This window comes from Aegilops tauschii, chromosome 1 (assembly GCF_002575655.3).
Source record: "Aegilops tauschii subsp. strangulata cultivar AL8/78 chromosome 1, Aet v6.0, whole genome shotgun sequence".
In the NCBI taxonomy this organism is placed as follows: Eukaryota; Viridiplantae; Streptophyta; class Magnoliopsida; order Poales; family Poaceae; genus Aegilops; species Aegilops tauschii.
Window position 1 is genome coordinate 174,669,086 of NC_053035.3, and position 24,782 is coordinate 174,693,867.

Sequence of the window (24,782 nt, forward strand, 5' to 3'; positions counted from 1 at the left end):
AATCAATATCACTCAAATCAATTCAAACAAGGCATACAATCGATCTAACTATCGTCACAGAGTGCTCGGACTATACTATATACATGGGGGAATACTACTACTGATTATGGTGGTCTACTAGAAATTTTGATCGGTCGAAGACTCCATGATATCTGCTCCAGCTTCATCAACAAAGTCATTTTCACTGGGGTCCGAGTCGGTGTCGACGATGATGATGTAGTTATTCGGGCAAGCGCAATCATCGTCTTCTCCTCCTGGTGCTGGGTCTCCCATGAATACTCTGATCTTCTTTATCAGGTCGTCATTCTTCTCCAACAACGTGGCGATCTGCTCCTCATATCCATCGCGCGTATACTTGAGTTCTTCCTCCAACTCTGTGATCTTGGTCAATGCCTTCTTCAGATCCATCATGCCTGTGCACATTTGGTTCTCCTAGCGACGAATGTGTTGGTTTAACTCCTGGATGAAAGCTGCAATTGATCTATCCTTCTTTGTACTGATCATCTCCCATTGCTCATCTCAGCGCCCACAAATCTGGTAAATGGTATCCTTAAGCTCCTTGTGGTAAACTTCTCCAATGCGTCCCATGGTGATGTGGGCTGCCATGCTCTTTCCTAGACTCCAGGTTGGTGCATCAAAGGAAAACTCTATGGGCTCGGTGACGGGCATGAACGTCCTTCTTGGAACTTGAACTTGAATCATCCAACGCTCCTCTTCTGGTAGTGTGGCGTTGTAGGTTCCGGTGAAGCTTGGTATTCCGATGTTCAGGTATCTAGTGACTTCCTTCAAGTGGCGTCCAAAGGGTGTATCTTCATCTGGTTGCATGAACTTGTTCCTGGCATCCGCCATCCTAAAAGAGTGGCAAATGGAGAGGAGTCAGAAATGAGAAGAGAATAGTGATCTAGGGTTTAAGCTTAGTGGTCGTGTCCTACAGTCAGCGTGTGCTCTGATACCATCTTGTAGCGACCAGACCTCAGACGATCAAGTCTCTGTGCATCAGTGTCATCCCTGGATCAGTAATGTTGACACGCACAGTACTCGAAGGATTTTTAACAGAGTAGCAATCACACACTTATTACATCGAATGTCTCAAAAGAGAACTTAATACAATAAATATGGCTTAAGGCCATCTAAAAACGATAACAGCGGAAGACTTGGAAGATAGGCGAGTCCATCAACTCCAACGGCATCACTGATTATAGAACCACGACCTAAGGCACCTTACTCGTCGTCTGAAAAGTCTGCAACATGAAACGTTGCAGCCCGAAAACGGGTCAGCACATGGAATATGCTGGCAATGTAACACATAGAGAGTAATGAACAGAACAATGCTATACTACATGCATATTTGGCTGGTGGAAAGCTCTATGGTTACAGTTTTGCGAAAAGTCAATTTTTCCCTACTGCAAAGGAATAAATTTTATTTAACTATCATGGTGGTTGTTAAACATTGAGAATGGGTGACACCATCTCAATCCCAATTATGTTTCAACATTAATCCCAAAAAATTTAATTAAAGTAACATGATGGGATTCACATGATAGTCCAAGTACTAGATACTCAAGTTGTCCATAACCGGGGACACGGCTAACCATGATTATTTTATACACTCTGCAGAGGTTTGCGCACTTTTCCCCACAAGACTCGATCTCCTCCGTTGGGATTCTCGCACTACATGATGTTTGAGAAACGGATGACCGAGACATAGTCTTTCAGAAGCGTTTGCACCTTACGATCGGGTAGACAGTACCACCTACAACCCCTACATCTGCTAGTCTACCACTGTAAGAGTTCACACAACTTAATCAACTATGCTAGAGCCCATAATAGCTTGTGGCTACACACGGAAGCTTCTAGCATGAATAATTTCATGATCCCTTTGAGCCTCGGTGGCGGTCCATAAAAAAATAGGCAATCGCTGGAATACCCAGGTGCCTCAATCCACCCAGATATGTGTTTAAGTAGCCACCTTAAATTGAACCATTAATTAACAATCTCACATCTGTCATGGATACACTCACCCAATCCACGTCTACTAGCATAGCATAGCAATATAAGCAAACGTAGAAGTAACTCCCAAGGGTTTGGTAATAACCAGGGCAATAGGTTCTACCTCATCAGCTACTGCCCAACCCACAATTTAATCAGATCCTAATCATGCAATTGTTTGAGGATTGATCTAATGCAATAAAACTGGGTATCAAAAGAGGTATGATCAAAGTGTTACTTGCCTTGCTGATGATCCGTGAAACCTAGGGATTCGAAATAGCAAGCGGCGCACTCCGGGTACTCTATAGCAAACAAAGAAGCATACAATAAGTACTCATCTAATGCACAGGTAAAACTCAAATAAGAGATCTAACCAGAAATTTCAACTTAAGAACTCCGGTTTGCAAAAAGAATCAAATCAAACGAAGCAATGAAAGTCAAACGGCGAAAGAAACAAGCTTCATTTACCAATCTGGACCTAAGTCAAATTTTACAGTAGGAAAACTTGTTTGAGTTGCTTAAACAGAAAGAGGGTTTCGAGGCGAAACTCTAGGCGCTTGAATCGCGTGATTCCGACAAACGAGCGAAAAGTTAAACCAAAACGAAAAACAGATCGGAAATCACGATCAGAAATAATCACGGAAAATCCGAGAAAAAGAAAAACTGAGGAACAGTTTAATGAACGGACGTTCGTTAACTGTAACTAAACGATGAATGCGTTCGTTAAAACGAACGAACGAGCGAACGCCCGCTAAATAAGAAAACTGAAAAAAAATAAAACCGATCTAAAAAACCTAAGGTTTTCTAAAAACACGAATCGGTTTTCTTCAGAAAACCGGGCGGCGGGCGGCTACCTCGACTCGGGACTCCGGTGGAGCGACGGGAGGCGGCATGGGGCGGCGGGGCTATGGGCGTCGGCGGCTTTCCCGGCGGCGGCGGCGACCTTGGGCGGCGGGGCGGCTCGGCGGTGGTGCGGCCCCGGCGACGGGGCGGGTTCCGGTGGCGGGGCTGCGGGTTCGGTGGCGGGGTGAGGGGCGGCGGCGGCGGCTATTTAAGGAGGGAGGGGGCTCCTCGGGAGGCGTGCTCCTCCCGGACTCGGGCGGCGGTGGCGGTCTCCGATCCGGAGATGGCGGCGGGAAGCGGTGGCGCGGGCGGGACGGCCTGGTTCGGCTGGGCTTCGGCCCAGTCGAGCGCGCGGGAGTTTTTTTTTAAAACAATTCCGCCGAAACTGAGAAAAATTCTCGAAAATAAAATAAAATTCTAAAAATGCCAAAATAAAATTTTCACCATCTAAATAAAATATTTAGAACAAGATGAACATTTTCTTGGCCCTAAAATGCAATTTTGAAAAACGTGCAGTTTTCCTAAATTCAAATAAAATAGCAAAACTCCAAATAAAATAAGATTTGATTTCTTTTATTAAATCCTCAATATTTCTTATTTTTGGGAAAGTCATTTTATTCCCTCTCTCTTATTTTTATAAATGAAATAATTGAAGATAAAATAAATTAAATCAAATGATCCTATTTTTAAAATTTGAGAAAACCCAAATATGAAAATAACGAAATCCCCAACTCTCTCCGTGGGTCCTTGAGTTGCGTAGAATTTCTAGGGTCAAACCAAAAATGCAATAAAATATGATATGCAATGATGATCTAATGTATAACATTCCAAATTGAAAATTTGGGATGTTACAAGTTTCATCCTCCGTCAAGTTTTCCGCATTGCACGGCGAAGCCTGCGGGAAGAAGTTCACCATCACCGTCACCACTCCTTCATGCTGCTAGAGCTCATCTATTACTTCGCATGTCTTGTTGGATCAAGAAGGCGAGGACGTCATCGAGTTGAACGTGTGCTGAACATGGAGGTGTCGTACGTTCGGTAATTGATCGGTTGAATCTTGAAGGTGTAGGACTACATCAACTGCGTTGATAAACGCTTCTGCTAAACGGTCTATAGGGTACATAGACATACTCTCCCCTCTCGTAGCTATGCATCTCCATGGATAGATCTTGCGTGTGTGTAGAATTTTTTTTTGTTTTCCATGCAACATTCCCCAACAGTAACTACTTCCTCCCGGAGAGCCCCTCATTCCAGATGATAGCTTGGTGCACCAGAAGATCCCGAATATACTCTCTGGTGTTCTCTCGAGACTTTGTGCCCATCGCTTTTGCAATTCCCTCTCATTGATAAACCCTATGGATAACTACGTACACTTGCCGTTCATACAATCATTCCCCATTGCTCTTGATATTACAAGATAATCAGAAATTCTCACCATTGTTCCAAGAATACTTTTTGCCTACTGCCTTGTAGTTCCTTGTCTCCTGATTACACTTATGAATAATTATCACCCTTACCGGGGAATTGTTCATCCCACTTGTTCATGTGTTTGACAAAATACTTCGTAATGCTACCAATCTTGCGATAATCCTCTTCAATCTATTTTTTTGGAAAGTCTTGCCCGCCTGCATATGGTTAATCCCATATGTCAAGTAATCTTATTAGCATCCTTTGTCACTATCATTTTGAGTCCCTTGATTCGATATGTTGTGAATGCTCGCAATCCTCAGTCGAACCCTAGAGTTCATCCTTCCGGTTCAGATGTCATTTTGAACATGAGCTGGTTCTCGACCAATCAATTTGCCACCGATTGTGCCTCTAAGTCTATTGAACTTACTCGTATTTGCCTAGAGCATCTGATCCTGATAGACTGATATGGAGATCATAATTTCTCTGTATTTAAGCATCGAATTATTCAGATGTTTATATAATCCGATACCCTTGCATTCTTCTTCCTCCGATTGAGTACCATCAGCTCTGTTGTGGACTGCCAGACCCATTGTTGATTATTATCCGACAGTGTCCTTCACATTCAAAATTCTTGCGAGTTCTCCCCCTGATACATAATGCCTATGGTAAATTGTATTCTTTGATTTGGCAACCATGCTCTTCTTTGAGCTTGTGTTATTTACTCTTGAAGCTTGTGGTATATGTTCCTAAGATGCCCCGATGGGTAGAACATATGCCTTCCTAAACTCTATGAACCTAATGATCTGGCTAACGATACGCCTCGACAATCGCTAAACCAATCTCTGATGGTTATTAACCTTGTCGTAGGCATGATCAACCTGAACAACGAGGTTCGGGTTCCTGCAAGAAACCGAAGAACCAGCAAGAACAAAGGTGAATTGCAATATGAAATTGCGGATAATAAACTGAGCACACGAAGTAGATGAAAAGTTGGGGTTCCCCTGTGGATCTGACAAGGCAGTAGTCCTACACGTCTCGTAGATGCAAATTGTAGTGATGGCTAGACAATACAATAACACCCGGGTCTAAATTCTACTCTAAGCTAGCTATTTATTAAAGGTTGATGGCGTGGCCGAGTCTATTCATCATGTCCTGTCCGGACTACTTCATGTCGGTTCATACTTGGATCTGCTGCAATCAAGCGATGCATGGCCTGGCTCGACTGAAGGCTAGAGTCCAAAGCCCACGTGGCTCGTCTTGGTCAATGAAGACAAAGCCAAGTTTTGGCCCTTGTGCATGTGACATGAATGGTTCGATGGAACACATGCATGCAGATGGTGTTGCTCCTATTGATTTCTCTTTTGTGGTTGATTCTTCAGTCACTTTATTCCTAAGTACAATTAAATCAGAAAATGAGCGTAGCATCATATTCTCGTCAGTTAAATCATGTTTACAAAGGAGCGATAGTATCTGGCCATTTATTACTCGTGTGCGCGCTCTAGTCATAGGACCAAGTGGAATAAATGGTGAAGGAGTTGCGACAACCCGAAAGTTTTCACGAGTCATACTCTTCTAAACTTTCGCTAGATAAAATTTAAACATTACAACTCCATGAAAAGCGAGAAGTAAATGAAAGGGTACACATTGAAGAAGTGGGAGTCGACCTTGAACTTTGTGTTTGCTACTTCTTGAGCTTGCGTTGGTTTTTCCCTTGAAGAGGAAAGGGTGATGCATCAAAGTAGAGTTAAGAACCAAGGTATCAATCCAGTAGGAGAAGAACGCGCAAATCACAAATACCTGCACAAACAATCGAACACTTGCACCCAAGGCGATAAAGGGGTTGTCAATCCCTTCACAGTCACTTTCAAAGGTGAGATCTGATAGAGATAGATAAATAAAAGATAAAATATTTTTGGGTTTTTGATTTATAGATCTGAAAGTAAAATATTGCAAAATAGTAGATCGGAAACTAATATGATGGAAAATAGACCCGGAGGCCATCGGTTTCACTAGAGGCTTCTCTCATGAAGGCAAATAATACGGTGGGTGAACAAATTACAGTCGAGCAATTGATAGGAAAGCGCAAAGTTATGACGATATCCAAGGCAATGATTATGTCATATAGGCATCACATCTGTGTCAAGTAGACCGACTCTTGGCTGCATCTACTACTATTACTCGACACATCAACCACTATCTAGCATGCATCTAGATTATGAAGTTCATAAAGAATGGAGTAACGCCTTAAGTGAGATGACATGATGTAGAGGAATAAACTCATGCAATATGATGTAAACCCCATCTTTTTATCCTCGATGCCAACAATTCAATATGTGTCTCGCTACCCCTACTTTTTCACTGGGTGAAATCACGCAAGATTGAACCCAAAGCTAAGCACCTCTCCCATTGCAAGAAAAACCAATCTAGTTGGCCAAACCAACCGATAATTCGAAGAGAAATACAAAGATATCAAATCATGCATATAAGAATTCAGAGAAGATTCAAATAATATTCATAGATAAGCTGATCATAAATCCACAATTCATCAGATCTCGACAAACACACCAAAAAAGAAGATTACAGCGGATAGATCTCCAAGAACATCGAGTAGAACATGGTATTGAGAATCAAAGAGAGAGAGAAGAAGCCATCTAGCTACTAGCTATGGACCCATAGGTCTGTGGTAAACTACTCACGCTTCATCGGAAGGGCAATAGAGTTGGTGTAGATGCCCTCCGTGATCGAATCCCCCTCCGGTAGGATGCCGAAAAAGGCTCCTACATGGGATCTCACGGGAACAGAAGGTTGCGGCGGTGGATAAGTGTTTTTGTGGATGCTTCTGGTGGTTTGGGAACATATGTGACTATATAGGAGGAAGAACTAGGTCAGGGGGTCACGAGGGGCCCACAAGGTAGGGGACGCGCCCCCACCCTTGCTGCCACCTCGTGGCTCTCCTGACTTGAACTCCAAGTCTCCTGGGTGTCTTCTGGTCCAAGAAAAATCATCGCGAAAGTTTTATTCCGTTTGGACTCCGTTTGGTATTACTTTTCTACGAAGCTCAAAAACAAGGAAAAAAATAGAAACTTGCACTGGGCTCTAGGTTAATAAGCTAGTCCCAAAAATAATATAAAATAGCATATTAATGCATATAAAACATCCAAAACAGATAATATAATAGCATGGAACAATCAAAAATTATAGATATGTTGGAGACGTATCAAGCATCCCCAAGCTTAATTCCTGCTGGTACTCGAGTAGGTAAATGATAAAAAAAGAATTTTTGATGTGGAATGCTACCTAACTTATTTATCCATGTAATTTTTTTATTGTGGCATGAATGTTCAGATCCGTAAGATTCAAAACAAAAGTTTAATATTGAGATAAAAACAATAATACTTCAAGCATACTAACAAGGCAATTATGTCTTCTCAAAATAACATGGCCAAACAAAGCTATCCCTACAAAATCATTTAGTCTGGCTATGCTCCATCTTCATCACACAAAATATTCAAATCATGCACAGCCCCGATGACAAGCCAAGAAATTGTTTTATACTTTTGATGTTTTCAAACCTTTTCAACTTTCACGCAATACATGAGCGTGAGCCGTGGACATAGCACTATAGGTGGAATAGAATATGGTGGTTGTGGAGAAGACAAAAAAGAAGGAGATAGTCTCACATCAACTAGGCGTATCAACGGGCTATGGAGATGTCCATAAATAGATATCAATGTGAGTGAGTAGGGATTGCCATGCAATGGATGCACTAGAGCTATAAGTTTATGAAACCTCAATAGAAAACTAAGTGGGTGTGCATCAAACTTGCTTGCTCACAAAGACCTAGGGAATTTGACGAAGCCAATCGTTGGAATATACAAGCCAAGTTCTATAATGAAAAATCCCCACTAGTATATGAAAGTGACAATATAGGAGACTGTCTACCATGAAGATCATGGTGCTACTTTGAAGCACAAGTGTGGAAAAAGGATAGTCACATTGCCCCTTCTCTATTTTCTCTCATTTTTTGTTTAGCTTCTTTGGCCTTTTTCTGGTTGGCTTCTTTGGCCTCTTTATTTTCCTCACATGGGCCAATGCTCTAATGATGAAGATCATCACACTTTTATTTACTTACAACTCAAGAATTACAACTCGATACTTAGAACAAAATATGACTCTATATGAATGCCTCCAGCGGTGTACCGAGATGTGCAATGACTCAAGAGTGACATGTATAAAAAATTCTGAAAGGTGGCTTTGCCACAAATACGATGCCAACTACATGATCATGCAAAGCAATATGACAATGATGGTATGTGTCATAATAAATGGAACGGTGGAAGTTGCATGGCAATATATCTCGGAATGGCTATGGAAATGTCATAATAGGTAGGTATGGTGGATTTTTTTAGGAAGGTAATAGGTGGGTGTATGGTACCAGCGAAAGTTGCGCGCTACTAGAGAGGCTAGCAATGGTGGAAGGGTGAGAGTGCGTATAATCCGTGGACTCAACATTAGTTATAAAGAACTCACATACTTATTGCAAAATCTGTTAGTCAACGAAACAAAGTACTACGCGCATGCTCCTAGGGGGATAGATTGGTAGGAAAAGACCGTCGCTCGTCCCCGACCGCCACTCATAAGGAAGACAATCAAGAAATAAACCATGTTCCAACTTCGTTACATAACGGTTCACCATACGTGCATGCTATGAGAATCACAAACTTTAACACAAGTATTTCTCCTATCCACAATTATTCACTACAATGACTCTAATATCACCATCTTTATATCTCAATACAATCATAAGGAATCAAACTTCTCATAGTATTCAATGCACTTTATATGGAAGTTTTTATGATATCCCTCTTGGATGCCTATCATATTAGGACTAAATTCATAACCAAAGCAAATTACCACGCTGTTTAGAGAGACTCAAAATAATATAAGTGAAGCATGAGAGTTCAATAATTCCTACAAAATAAAACCACCGCCGTGCTCTAAAAAGATATAAGTGAAGCACTAGAGCAAAATTGCCTAGCTCAAAATATATAAGTGAAGGACATAGAGTATTCTAATAAATCACGATTCATGCGTGTCCCTCTCAGAAGGTGTGTACAACAAGGATGATTGTGGCAAACTAAAAAGTAAAGACTCATATCATACAATACGCTCCAAGCAAAACACATATCATGTGGTGAATAAAAATATAGCCTCAAGTAAATTTACCGATAGATGAAAACGACAGGGGGTGTGATGTAGGGTAGAACCCTAGATGCCCGATCTTTCACGATTGGAGCGGATCCTGCGAAGAACACGAAGAACACGAGAGGAATCACTCAAACCCACAAGATTTGATTACACATGTGCTAGATCCTTGAAACATAAAGAGATACACGATCCACGATCAACAAAGGACGATACAAGTAGCAAGTTCTTCTCCGTGAGGAGGTCTTGAGGGGGTCTTCCCGTGAGGGGTCTTGAATCCGCTTGGGGGATCTTCTCCGAAGAGGTCGTGGACTCCAATGGAGAAGTAACCAAGTGGATGAGCAAAGCTCTATCTCTCAAATGAGCCAATCCTTTGCTAACCCTAGAAAAGTGGAGGTGGAGTCGTTTATATAGGCTAGAGGGACGAAAGGGTACGTGTAGTTCGGCACAAAACACACATGCAGGTGGTGGTCCGGATGATCCGGGTGTCAGGGGTCCGGATGATCCGGGCGGCCGTCCGGATCGTCCGGATGTGTCGCAGCCGTCGAGGGGGGTTCGGATGACCGGGAGGTGGTCCGGACGTCCGGGTAGTTCCGGATGATCCGGGCGCTGGTCCGAACCGTCCGACTTCATGGCAAGGCTTGCTGGTCTCGTGTGCCACTTATCCGGATCGTCCTGGCCAGGGTCCAGATAGTCCGGGCAAGATAAAACTAGGTCGTTTTGTTCTCCGTCTTCGCATATGTCTTGCTTCTTCGATCCTCCTTGCTCCTTAGCTTCTCCATGGTTAACTCCTTGGTACCTGAGTATGCATAATGTCTCCGTTTGAGGTAGTAGCCATGTCTCATGTGCATCAAAAGGGGAATTGTGAGAGGAGAGATGTCACCTCGGTTTCGAGAGCTCTTGCATGTGCTCGTGTCATGGGTCCACTAGGCACTTGGTGAGATGATGATAGGTCCATTGGGATGACCTTGGGATGCTCCGCATCATCTCCCCCCCCCCTTGGGAAAGATCCGACCTCGAATCGAAATCTTCATCACCATGCACTACAAAAAAATACACTTCCGTGATAATACGTGTTTGTCACAGTAGGTCAAGTTTTTTGTCATGCATGTACATCCATGACGATAAATGGCGCGTCATGAAAGTGCTTTCGTCAAGGGTAACCGACATGTGGCATCCACCATAACGGGTCGCTGTTAAGCTATCGGGTTGCAGCTTGGATCCGATAACCTGTTAACAGCCCGGACCAATGGGGAATTTCCACGTGTAAAATCATCATTGGCTGGAGGAAACACGTGTCTGCTCCTCGGTGGGCCAGGTGTCGTCCGTCCAATGGAGGAGACATGCCTATGATACGTCGACACGTGGAAGGGCCCAACAAAGGCCCATATAGGTTAAAAAGGTCGGCCCAATCAAAGGCCCGTAGTATTTACTCATGTACTAGTGGGCCAGCCCAATAACGACCTATTTAAACATGGCCCATTTACGGCCCGAAGCCAGATCTGGCTCGTTAATTGTTCGCCGAATATTTTGGCCCAATTATGGCCCATTAACATTTCGGCCTGTTAGAGGCCCGATGTAGACATGGGCCCATTTCAGCCCGGTGTGTCTTTCGGCCTAGGAATGGCCCATGCTGCCCATGGGCCATATATGGTCTGACATGACATCCGGCCCTCTAACGGCCCGTGATAAAGGTGGCAACAGTTCAGCCCAACGTGACTTTGGGGGCTGTGAAACGCATGTCGTATAATTCAGCCTGTTGATGCCTATACTAAGATTTCAGCCTCTTAAAGGCCCATGATATAAGTGGGCCAACTAAGGCCCGAGATATGTTTCGGCCTGGTAATGGCCTGTCATATAACTGGGCCAAAAATGACCCGGTCTACATTTCAGCCTGCTGAAGGCCCGTTAACGACTAATGAAAATTGAGGCCCAACATGCATTTCGGCCTGCTAAAGGCCCATGGTTTCTTCTGGGCCGTAACAGGCCAGTAGAATATTCAGCCCGTTAATGGCCCAAAGCTGCATGGGCCCAACTAAGCGCTGGTTCCAACAAAGGCCCAACTAAATTTTGGGCCGAATATAGGCCCGTGTAAGTTGTGGGCCCGGTGCAAAGTGTGAAGGCCCAAATGGCCTTCCAGGCCCAAGAAAGTTGCAGGCCGACCCAATTGTGGGCCGCTAAAAAGCGGGCCCGTTAGAGGCGAATGTTTCGGCCCGGTCGACTACATTAGATTTTTTCAGATAGCGAATGATGGCAGTAACTAGTAGGAATTAAGAACAAACTACTCTATACAATAAAGAAATTGCGGCATAGTAACTTAGAATAAACCTACACTATACAATAAGGGATTTATGGTATATTACATCCACTGGGCATCGAAGTTCGCCACAAGTGATCATAAAGCAGAACGAAGAAGCAGATTACAAAAACTGGGCACCATTGCAGGCTAACAAAATAATACTGAACCAAGACCACTTCCAAGACAGTTGAAGAAAGGTTAGCCTTGCGCGGGAACTGCTGCGCAAGCTACTGAGCAAGGCTGTGAGACCGGCCAAACATGTCATTCATAGCTTCCAGGTTTAGCTATTTAGCAATGAGGTTCTCATTGGTGTTCTCCGCATTCTTTCTTAGAGATAGGACTTCAAGTCTAAGTTGAGTTGCAGAATGCCTTTCTGCTTGAACTTGGGACTGAAGAAGTCAAACTGATTCGGACAACAAATTCTGTGAGCTTGTCTCACTGCTAGTCTCAAGTAACTTGAACACTGCATCAAGACAATACTTTGGAGTTGTCTCGCTATCTTCAAGATGTTTTGCCTTCTTTGCTGCAATATATGTTGTGTTTGTCTCACAGCCTTCAGCAGACTTGTGCATGCCATCAGGCATATCACCCTGAAACAAGCAGAGAGATGACAGGTTTTGCACGTGTATAAACAAAGATGATAAATGTGTTGTCAATTCCATCCAATTTCAAATTAGAAAATAAAGAGTAAGTTCAAAATATCAATAGCATAATTTGGCATTATTCATAATGCGGGAGCTTCACCACACTACTGGATTACCATGTCAACATAACAAGCATATATGAAGGGCAAAGACAATCATTGTATCTATTTTGGTTAATGTGCATGGCATGTTGTTCATATCATTAGCCACATCAGTAAGATAAAACAGGAGATGACAAGGTGCAAACATGGGCTGCTTCACCACACACTGGATTATTGATCCACAAAAACAAGCATACATATAGGGAGTATTGAGTAATGTGCATCTTATGAATAAGGAATTTGGTTTTACAAGTAAAACTTGGTACTTACGGTTGTTGCGAACATGCATTTTGATAGGAACAACAAACTAAACAGCAGTTAACAATAGGGAGTATGAGCAAATTAAACAGCAGTTGATGATAAAGGCTTTAGAAGGACTGACTTACATTAACAGTTAACACCGGCTTTATAATGCCCTTCTCCATGTCAAGGGAAGGATAACTCAAGAATTTCAGCACAGAATCTTCTTCATAAGTATTGCCTGTACTCTACATTTTGTAGAGAGTAATTATAGATATGATAATACGGGAAGGGATAGAGGATAATGAAGATAAGATGCAGATTAATGCTACATAATCAAGTACCAATCCCTGGAAGTACAAGCGTTACAGGACAAAATTTACTGACAAGAGCAATGGGCTACACTTCTGCACTGGCATTGTCTGTGTATTCAACTTTTTGGTAAGATTAAATATAGATCTGATATTTTTTAGTAAATGGTGGGCGAGGGAGATAAGATGAAGAATGCTACACAATGAACCAATCCCTCTTCCCATAATATAAGAGTGTTTCGAACACTGGTGTACTGTACGAAACGTTCTTATATTATGGGACGGAGGGAGTAGCTGTTAATGTAAGCACAGTGATAGACGACTTTCAGTCCTTACAAGAGGACTGCAGAGCTAAACCTCTTCAAAAGCATTGGGTTGATTCTTAATTTATGTAAGAGTCCATACGGATCTTATAATGTCCACCAAATGGACGATAACGAGGCTAACATGTGCAGTGATGCTACATAATCAACCAGCTATGAAAGTAAGTATGGTCATACATGGCAAGAGGTACTCACAAGAGCAATGCAGCGTGTAGTATAGTTGCGAGATTTTGTGGTCCCTTGAGAATGAATGTTCTTCTGCAAACAGTTTTCGTACAAGTGAGACGTTAAGGCACATGCAGAAATGTAGTTCAAATTGTGAATATGATATCATAGACAGTACCTTACACTGTAGACGAGACCAATGTGTAACAAGATTATTCTAGTCACTGTCTGATAAATGTAGCACCGGAGACTTTACAGAAATTTCGTTTAGAGGCTTGCCATCGAAGTGCGCTTGCCTCAGGTAGGACCGATACTTCATCAACGAGTTCTTGAAAAGCACAACCAACCCTTGCTCGTCTTGACAATCTAGTTTGGTCCTCGCCTATTTAAAAGAATGAAATCTTGTGTCTTCTGTCAGCAGAAACATATGCAGCAATTACCATGAATAACATTAGTACATTACTTGCGCGTAATTTGCGGAGGAAGACTGGAAATTGTTCTGTGTCTTTCCATGAAGGAAAGATGCGCACAAAGTTCCTGACAACAATATAAGCTTCGTCTTCTAAACTGGGAAGAAATGGAACAGGGGTCCTATTTGCTGCAATTGGGGCTCTCTCTCGTTCGAAAAGGGATTTGGCAACTGGATTTGGTGTACTCTTTGCTGGAATGGGGGTTTTACGTCGTAGAGCTGGTGCTATGTCAACTTGCATCATCATACTGTTTGCTGCAGTTGGGGTCTGCTGAGTTGGGGTATCATAGATGACCAGTGTAGTAAGGCTAGAGTCTGCTAGAGTTGGGGCCGTGTTTTTTGGGTCAAGTGGTATTGCAACTAGACCTAATAGGCTATTTGATTTATCAGGTGTCACTACCTTTTACAAATACTTTGCTCGTGCTCCTCCGCGACCAGCAATCGCCCTCTTCCTTTTGAACATCTGATACACAAGAACATCTCAATGGATAAATATGGTATGATGACAGATGGAATATGTACTGAATATGGATAGGCAGGGCGTATTCACATACACGATGTGTAAACTAAGCTAATGGCAGTGCAACAAAGTAGAAGCAATGCAAAGCATCGGTTGCAAGATATGTGCGACCAATATAACCTTGGAATGTTAGAGCAAGCACCTTGATTGGTGAATAAGGTAGGGCATCTGCCTCTGACTTCTCCACTAGGGAGCTACATTGACTTAGGTCTCCCTCTAGCTCAGAATCACCGTTAGGATCATATTCCGAGTATGAATATGTAGGTGGAGAGCGTTTGCATTACATCCAGACTTGATTTCAGTCTCTTAATGCCAATTTTGACAGCCATGGCATTGTTCTGCTTTATTCCTTTCATGCGCGCAAGCTCATAATCATTATGATGTTGTTCAGTATCTGAGATTCATGAAAACATAAAAAGTAGTCGGATTATCTATGGAATGCATTGCAGATTGAACTCGAAGAGTGTCTCCCTATAAACCCCTGCATATGCAAAGTTCACCCCCAACCGTGCTGACCAGACCACACACAGAAATACAAACCTCTTATGTCTCTATAATAGGCAGACACACATTTCAAAACTGAAGTAGGAACATTAGAATCATATCAAATTCATATTTGAACAAATAAACTAAGGAATTATGAGTGGCATAATGTTTAGCTTCAAGGGTGGAGTGCTGGTAGTGCGACACTAAGCAAGTAGGTAGATTGTATTCCATGTAAAATACCGTAGTCTATGTATAAGGTGGAAATGAATCTTTCTTTCTATACAATGCAATGTTCGTTGGCCACACATGATGGAAGAGATCACACAGAGAAATACTATTCACTCATGTCTGCGGTTCCAGTATTTTGAAACAGGGTGGTCCACCCTAAAAGATTATTGACAACAAATATGACAAGGAAAGCATAGATGTAGTGAATCAATCATTACTTGTAAGCTTACTAGGACAAGTATGCAGAATTGTAACTGCAGTAAGAGACCTTCCAAAATTTGAATCAAGAAGTTGGTCTAGCACTTATTGTTTGCAACTAATCGACGTGAATAATTGGATATCATATCGAATGAGTAAGAAAGACAAGTAAAGTTCTCAACAAACCTGGCCTGCAGTAGTAATCTGGGTCAATGTCACTACGACCAATAATCCAAAATGACTAGTGTCTGTTCCTAGGGCCGGAATTTTGAAACCCTATGAACTTTACATGTACTAAAGATTACTGAAATACATCTGAAACATTAAGTGTAGGTAGCACTCAGTACACAACAAACCCTAATGACAGTCCTGCCTAATGAGTAATAAATCAATTAGAAAATGGGTGATGAGGAGTGGCTGCTGAGTGTTGAGGATGTATCTCAGGATAAATTGGGTTGGCTTAGTGGCTGTTGCACGCCTGAGCCCTGAACGAACTGGGAAGGTAGGCACGGCGGCGCGCCCGGGCAGCGGTGACGTTGTTGGGCGAGCTGCTCCTGACCTCCTGTTAGTCCGGCGTCTCCTCCTAGAGTCATGCCGTCAGGGGACGGCAAGTCACTGGCAAGGCAGGCGGCTGGGGGCGAGTAGAGATCAGAAGCGCAACAGAACAGAGGGGAATCGGGGCCTGGGCCGACCCAAAATCACAGGGTGGGCCGCGGCCCACCGTGGTCACCATGTAGAGATACACACCCGAGCGGCGTACATGCATTTTCGAAACTAAATTAGGAACATTTAGCTGACTAATTAAAGGACTCTATTTTAATAATATCATATTCATATTTCAACAACTAAGCTTGTTTACCTTGATGGGTGGAGCAGTGCTATTATGACACGAAGCAGGTATGTTGATCGTATAGTGACCATAAAAGGGGGAAACCCTAAGCATTTTTTAGCAAAAGAGGGTTTCCCCTCTGATTTCTATTAAAGAAACCACCACGGAACCAACATGATCAATTAAACCCTATTATGACTGTGCCATGGCAGATTTAAAGCTGCAAACCCAGAAATGCTATTTAGCATCCATTGTTTGCTTCAAACTAACAACTAAATCCTAAGAGCTGAAAAGAAAGTACAATAACCAAGTTATGATCTATTTTCTGGTTGAGATCAAAAAGTTGAGGAGAAATGAAGTACCACCTCTCTTGGCGTCGTGTAGGCATCGGGGGTGCGATTGCTGTTGGTGGCGTAGAAGCATATATGCGATAGTAGACGGGTGCATCGGGGGATAAGTCTCGTTGCGGTGGATAAGAAGGTCATCTGAGCGGGCCCGACAAAGAGGACGACGGCGCCGATGAAGCGAGAGGACGCGATGCAAGGCTCCTGGTCCGTCGCCGTGGATAAGAAACGTCCATCTCTAGCAGTGGACGACGCGGTCTTGGTAGGCGCTCCCGCTTGGTGGAGGACAGTGGCGATGGATGGGGTGGAGGACGGCAGCGATGGATGGGGTGGCGGACGGAGGAGGCTGGTGTGGGGATGGTGTTCTAGTGCGGACGGTGTATGAATGGGAAAATGGAGGGGGGTACGGGGAACCATGTTTTTGGGACGCGCCTGTCTGAAATATGGGAAAGTTACGAACTTAGCCCCCATTTAAAATTCGGACGTCTCGTCGGTTGAGGATAGGACAATAATCTCGCATCTCACCAATATTTGCCCAGAACGATTTTGGGCGAGGAGAGGGTGTTTTGGCGCCCACGGTTGGCTCCCACGGTGTATGAACGGCGCTGATAGGTAGGGCGGTTTTGTCATGTTTGAGTGAAGTTACAAGCCTGCCCCAATTGAAAATATTTGCCTACATCGACTTCAGCCGAGTCGAGTTTGTTTTGCCGCCCACCGTGTATGAATGGCGAAATGGAGGGAGAGATAGAGGTATTTCGTACGAGCTTGAATCAAATGTGTTTTGTCGCCCATGTTCGACGCCCACCGTGTCGGAATGAGCTCAGAGGCGGTCGTGTCACGTCTAATTGAAGTTACTAACCTACCCCTATTGAGAGCAGTGGAAATCGGGACGATGGATTGTTCGTGTAAGGGGTAGACAGTAATTTCCTTCTCCCAAACACTTGGCTTCGGCTAGCCGATGTGGGAGTGGACATGTTGCCGCTTCTTTCGAATTTTGGGACAATAAGCATCCACGTTTACCCTGGCAACTAAATTCAAATCCATTTTGTATTCCCATACGAATCTATATAAATCATTCTATGTGTTTTTATATATCTTCAAAAGCACGACAAAGTTGTATTCCACTATCATATATGAATATGATTTACAGATGCCGATACTCGAATTCAGAAGCTAGAATCCAGTTTAAGGTGAATTCGAATATTTGAAACCACTTTATGTCCAACTCAAGTGTCACACGCAGCATAATGTGTACTCCCATTTAGATATGTACACAAGCGATGTATCAAGATTCAAATACTGAGTCAATCAACCAATAATGTACAAAACTAACAGACATATATAAACACTTATAGAGTATATGGATCAATAATATCAACTAACATACATAAGCCAGGCCGTTGTACTTTTTTTTGCTACAAGAGCATCCTTTTTTTAGCGAAGCTAGTACAACATCTTGGCCCTGTCCGACGCGCGCCACTTAAGGTCCATCTATACTACTATTATTGTTGAATACACATTCATCCCGATTGGCACAGCTATCAAAATGAAATGTCTCAGAGTCTTATCAATTAATACAGACTTGTGCTAAAAAAATTACAAACCAAAAAACAATTATTACATGATCTCTAAAACAAATGGTTTGATCGATTACATGAACAAACAAAACAAAGGTTATTCAACAATGGAAAGATCATTTCACCTATGATTTATCAACTGGGAATTTAATTTCCTTTTTTCCTTCAGGACCTTCACAATGCGGTTAGTCTGAGCTTGCTTCGTTTTGAAATCCACCAAATATTTAATGGTTGTCTTGAGTATTGCTTGTGATTGTGCCGTTTGCTTCCTCAACATGTCAACTTCATCTCTAAGTGTAGAAGCAGAATCTCTTTCTACCAATAATTTAGCCTCTAGAGCATCAGCAGTTGGCCATTCATGATGCACGATTGGGCCGGTGCCACTGATGTGGGATGATACAACGTCCATGGGGACCTCGCTCTTTGATCTTGGGCTAACCTGTTCTGCCATTAAAGTTCCAATTGGAAAGTTGAAGTTAGCAAAACATCTCAACTGGGAGTTATAACAGCAAACCAGTTAAACAAACATGGAATTAAAGATTTTCAATTGGATGCTGAAAAGTAGTTATTAACATCATTGTAACCGGTTGCAGCAGCAAAGCAGTTAAACAAACAAGTTTTGCAAAAGGTACATGTTGTGGCATTGGAGTTTCTCTTGGATCCTGAAAAGTTGAGTAGCCAGTAACATGATTAGAGCAACCGGTTGCAGCAGCAAAGCAGTTAAACAAACAAGTTTTGCAAAAGGAACCTATCGTGGCACTGGAGTTTCTCTTGGATCCTGAAAAGTTGAGTAGTCAGTAACTTGATTAGAGCAACAAGTTACAGCAGCAAACCTGATACACAAATATATTTTTGAAAATGTACCTGTTATGCAATTGGACTTCCAATTGGATCCTGGAAACTTGAAGTTGGTAAGATGATTACAGCAACAAGTTACAGCAGCAAACCAGGTAAACAAGGAAGTTTCTGAAAACATACATGTTGTGCCAACGGAGTTTCAGTTGGACCCTGCAAACTTGAATGTTAGCAATCATAAATAAAGTGCTGCAAGATCCATAAGAAACCAACATCAAACTATTAAAACTAACCAGTTTTGGCAACATATTTAATTACACATGAACTAGTAAACCTAACAAGTTCTTGGCAACGTATTAAAGTAACAAGTTGGTACCGTTTACCAGCAACACAGACATTTGTAAATTTCTTTGATGTAAGCAAAATAATTCCAACAGATCTATATATAAGTTAAAAAGACAGTGTCCCTTGAATAAACCTGACAGTTATCTATCTATGAACATGCAAACATTACTAGTGCTACAAGTTATAACAGCAAACCATTTAAACAAACAGGGTATCAGAACATAAATTACACATGAATTCTGCCGCACCCTAGAAGTACATATGACTAGCTATCTACATGCTTAAGTAGCTATTTAAATTCAGGCAAACAAGCAATTCTTAACAGTAAGTATCAAACGCATAGATAGGTGCAGTCTATAATAGGATTAACAGGCTATGGCATTATGTAATCAGTAGCAAACTAAATAAAGCCAAGCAACGTAATTGAACAATTTTTCAATAAGTGGCTACCTAAAATTCCGAGAAGCAGGTAACTGAACTTATGCTAGCTCTTGGTACAGGCACACTGCTACTTCTATTTCGTTTACAAGGTTCTACGAAGGAGCCCATGGCATCAATTGCTTGGATACGCAATCCCAATACTTCTTTCTTCCCACACTGCATTGGTAAGTCGAATGGTTAATCTGATAAGATGGTGCGTCCTTGATATGTTATATGAGGACGGGTTGTCAGTCTAGTTGTGCCACACACATCACACTGGCTTTTAGTCTATATTTCATGCGATTACATTTGGCATATCGAGATCTAAGCAATCTACAATAGGATTAAAAGACTGGCATCCTTCACATTATTGGTGAACTCAGTTCATAGAAACAAGCAATTCAACCATTCTGTGGGTAAATCAAAAGCGTCACTGGAATATTTTTCACTACCCTAATCATACACGCAAAAAGGGGTGACGCCATCGTAGGGGCTGGTATGGGCGGCCGCCTCGGGTGGCTGGAAAGTGTGCACCTAGTTTCAGTCGTCCAGGTTGGCCCAGGCTAGTTTTGTTCGTCCCAACGCATGAGCAGGCAATGTAAAAAATGAAGAAAAACATTTCAATTTGGATGGGCCAATAATGTAAGTGCAAGGCAGGCCCTATAGCAGGCTCGCGGCCCAAACGAGCGCCTCCCATATTGATCGACAGCAGGAAAAATACCAATTCGTTCGCTCCAGCCTCTAGTCTGGTTCGCTCCTAACCTAGTCGCCACTAGACACACCCTCGTTGGAGGGCGGTCGCCGAGCTTCAAGCGAATGGAAGGACAAGAAGATGAAGATCCAACCCTGGGTGTAGCCTGCGTGGGAGGCAACAGCGGCAGCACGGGCATGGCATCGAGCTTGCACGAACAGACAGTCGCAGCATGCACAACGAGTAGGTACATCACATCCCTGATTATATCTAATTCAACTGTTCAAATTCTGGCCAATAGTTAAACCTGATGGTGTTGTAAAACTGCTTGTATGTAGGGAATCTATGAGAAAATGAAACCAATTTCTGCTTAATTTATTACTCCCCCAATCAATGCTGAATCGACTGAACCTGATGTATCTAATCAAGTTTCCGGTGCAAACATACAAGCTCATGTTGTTCTTGAGCCTGAAGTGTCTAATGAACAGACTACTAATGAAGGATTTGATGCAAACATTTTACATGCTCCTGGTGATGAACATATAGTGTCTAATGAGGGATCTAATGCAAGCATTTTGCAAGCTCCCATTGAAGGATTTAGTGTCTAATGATGATCTGCTATGTTGAGAGAGACATAGAGATTTGCAGGCATTGATGACAAGCAAATTATAGTACATTCTCATGGCTTGAGGAAACCTCGAGGCCATCTACCAGAAAGTCCCTGTATCATGAAAACGTAGCATAAAGACTTTTCTAATCTGTTGTTTGAAACTATTGGTATACTTGTGCAGGATAGATATATGATATGCAGTTTGCGCGCTGGTTATAGGTGCAATTACACTTGGATATTTTCAGCCAGAGAACGGATAATTCAAGCAGGTACAGACCATGTTAGTAGTCCTTGTACACCATGTTGCATTTTTTTTGGTGCTTACATCATTTAGTGTTTTATAATCTGAACTACTTTGGATCATTAGCTGGTTTTCAAAGTGCATGTAGCTTCAAATTTCTCAAGTTATGTTGATTTTCAGAGTGCAAGTGTCTTTGTATTTTTGAAGTTAAATTTTTGCCCCAGGTAACTTGAATTCGTGGGTCCGCCACTGCACACAAATCATACATGCAGGCAAGTACGAATTAAATTAAATGCAGGGACTTATGCTAGCTCGTTGTACAGACTTAAACCTTAGATGCTATATGCTAAACGAGTTGCTTGGAGCTTGTAGATCTGAGATATAGCAGCTCACAGGATGTCTTAATATTTTTACAGGAAACCTTAATGAGTTTGAGAATTGCACACAATTTTTACAAAAACTACTCAGATGCCCTTGGATCCCATATCCAACGACCTCAAAGCTCGTATCACTATAGCATCTAAGATGAAGGAGGACCTCATATTCTCCCATATGTAAGAATATCATGTGCTACCACACCTTAGATGCTTTGCTGATACAAGCTCTTCGGAGCCATTTGATTTGTGATCCAACAACTCCTCGGCGGTTCAAATGTTTTTTTGCAGAAAAGCCCCCAAAGAGTTCGGCCACTGCTTACAAGTACAAAGACTGCTCATATGCCATTGGATCTCAGATCGAACGACCTCGAGGCTCGTATCACCGTAGCATCCAAGCTGCGAGAGCACCTGATGTTTTCTCACACGGGAGAATATGAGGTGCTTCCGCATCGTAGATTCTATGGTGATACAAGTTCCTGGAGATCTAACGGCTAACAGTAGGAGGTTTGAATGTTTTTGCAATATACGCCGGAGAGAGTTTGGGAATTGCGTAGAAAGTACAAGTACTATGCATGTTGCATCTGATCACAGATCATACGACCTAGATGCTCGTATCACCGTAGCGGCTAATTAAGCTATGGGAAGCACCTAATATGAGCAACGGGGAGCCGTTGGATCCAAGATGAAGTGGCACACACGAGGCTTGAATGTTTTATTTGCAAAAAAAACCTTGGAGAGTTTGAAAATTACACATAATTACAAAGACTACTCCCAAGCCATTGGATCTCAGTTCCAACGACGTGAAAACTCGTATCACCATAGCATCTAAGCTGTGGGGTGGATGTGATATTCTATGTCGCTGTCATTTTTGTTCCTAAACTTGCAAAACACATGTAACTCGTGCCGTTACTTGTCTAACCGTGCAAAGTGTTTGTTCAAAAAAAAACCATCCTACACTGAAATATCGGAAGAACACATGGGGGTCCCACTTGTCATTGATCAAATTTGGACCTAAAACTAACAAATCTGAAAGACGAGATTCGAACTGGCAACCTGGACTACAAAGCATAAGTCGATAGCTTGAAACAACAACGGTTGTTGGTTTTGTCCCATAACTTGATTTTATACAGTATTACGTTGAGTAGAGTAAAGGGAGTGGCTCGTCAACACGTGCATGACCGTTGACTCACTTACTGGTGGGTCCCAGGTCTACGATCTCTCTCTCCTCTCCATCGTCTCACCTTTAGACGCACGGGCACACATGAAGAGCGGCGCTAGCTTGCCATGGTGTTATTATAACTAAAAAGAAGCTTGGAATATAGAAGAATCGCCTAGAACAAGAGACTGTCGAGACGGAGCTAACCACACCTATCCTCCGTGCCACGTTAGCATGATGAAGTTGTGTGGCTAGTCGGGTGTTTTCGACCGACTTGCTGGGTCCCGAGGTCAAACCATAGGTAGTACGTCTGATACAGTATATTTTTACACGCACATTTTTCCTCCGTGCCGAGACATGGCACGCTCTACCGCGCGGTTTCGGGGTCCTCCCGGGTGGTGCACGCATATATTCTTCCTTGCCGAGACGTGGCACGCCCTACCGCGCATTTTCTGGGTCCTCCTCAGTCGTAGCACCGAAGCAAGTAAATGAGTCGTCAAATCATGAAAGACCACCTTTCCCGCCGAGTACATCAGTGAAGCACGGTGGCTAGCAAGTTCGGCTAGTGCGACCGATTAGCTAGGCCGCCGCCACATTTTTTTCCACCCCTTTTTTATCTCCTTCCCGTCAGGTAAATTTAAATATCCACCGCGGTGTTTCTCTGGTATTTGGGTGCGGCAGGCGTGGCAGGATTTTTAATTTTTTGACTAACGGGAGCAGGCGCGGCAGAATTTTTATTTTTATTTTATTAATCGGAGCAGGCAGGGCAGCATTTAGTCATGATGACTCCGCCTGTAAAACCCACTGCTCCTTGATGTGAAAAGTCATCGACTGGTGTTTTCCCATGGTGAAAACAAAAAGATTCACCCCGCTCCTGGGCTGGCTCCCTCTGCCTTCCCGTAGATTGCATTGCCTTTCATCCATTTTGCCCCTTTTGCTTCCTCTCCCCATTGCTTCTACCTGGTTCCATGGTGGCGCACCAGATCACGGAGTCTGAGGTGAGGCGCATGGCACAGGAGCTCCAGGCCAAGGATGCGGATCTCAGGGCCATGGACGTGGAGCTCCGTGAGCTCAAGGAGGAGAGGAGTGCCATGCTCCTCCTTTATGTGTGGGAGTTCACGGAGCTTCAAAAGCGGCAGGCATCCACCACAAAGATTCTCGAGGCGTCGGTGGCGTTGCTGCAGAAAGCGGGAGATACGATAGGCCGTCAGGCGAGCCAGCTGGAGCGCGAGCGGGCCGATCGTGACGAGGTCCAGGATCACCTCAGCCACTTGGTGGACCATGTTGCCGTGCACGTGTTGCGGCTGTGCGATGCCTACCGTCATGCCAGCGCGACAATGCCGGGCGTCGGGCTAAACCCGTCGACTACCCCATCGACTTCAACGAGCTGCGGCTTCCTGACCTGGTCTCCTTCTTCACCTATATCTCCGAGGAGCTGAGCCGTCTCCGCGCGATGGTGGGGGCGGAGCTAGACAAGGAGGGGTTCGGGCTGCCATCGCCGTTGCCGGGCAAATCCTCTCAGGGCTCCATCACTGGAATCCATTCGTGCCATTCGACGCCGTCTTTGACGAGATGGCTCCCATCGACCGGGAGCGGGCTCTGCGGGTGGTGGCACCCTGCATCACCAATGTCGTGCGCCTCGAGAAGCAGAGGGACTTCGGTGGTGTTTAGGCGTCCTCTGCATGGGCATGTCCATGTCTCTGCGCAACATGACTGTTGGATCAAACTCAGACAGTGCAGATCAGTCACTGTAGCACAAAGCGTGTGGGTGTGTTTGGTTGCATTCTCATCTTAATATATTGTTCCCTCTTCATGCATGCTCATCTCAGCACCCCTCTTCATGCATGCTCCTAGTGTATTCGTGTTAACCTACTAGTGTGGACTCATGCACCCTTCATGCACTCTGCCAAACACCCAAAAGTGGGTCGAGAAGGGAACTTTTGCTCCCATCCCGTGCACCCTTCAT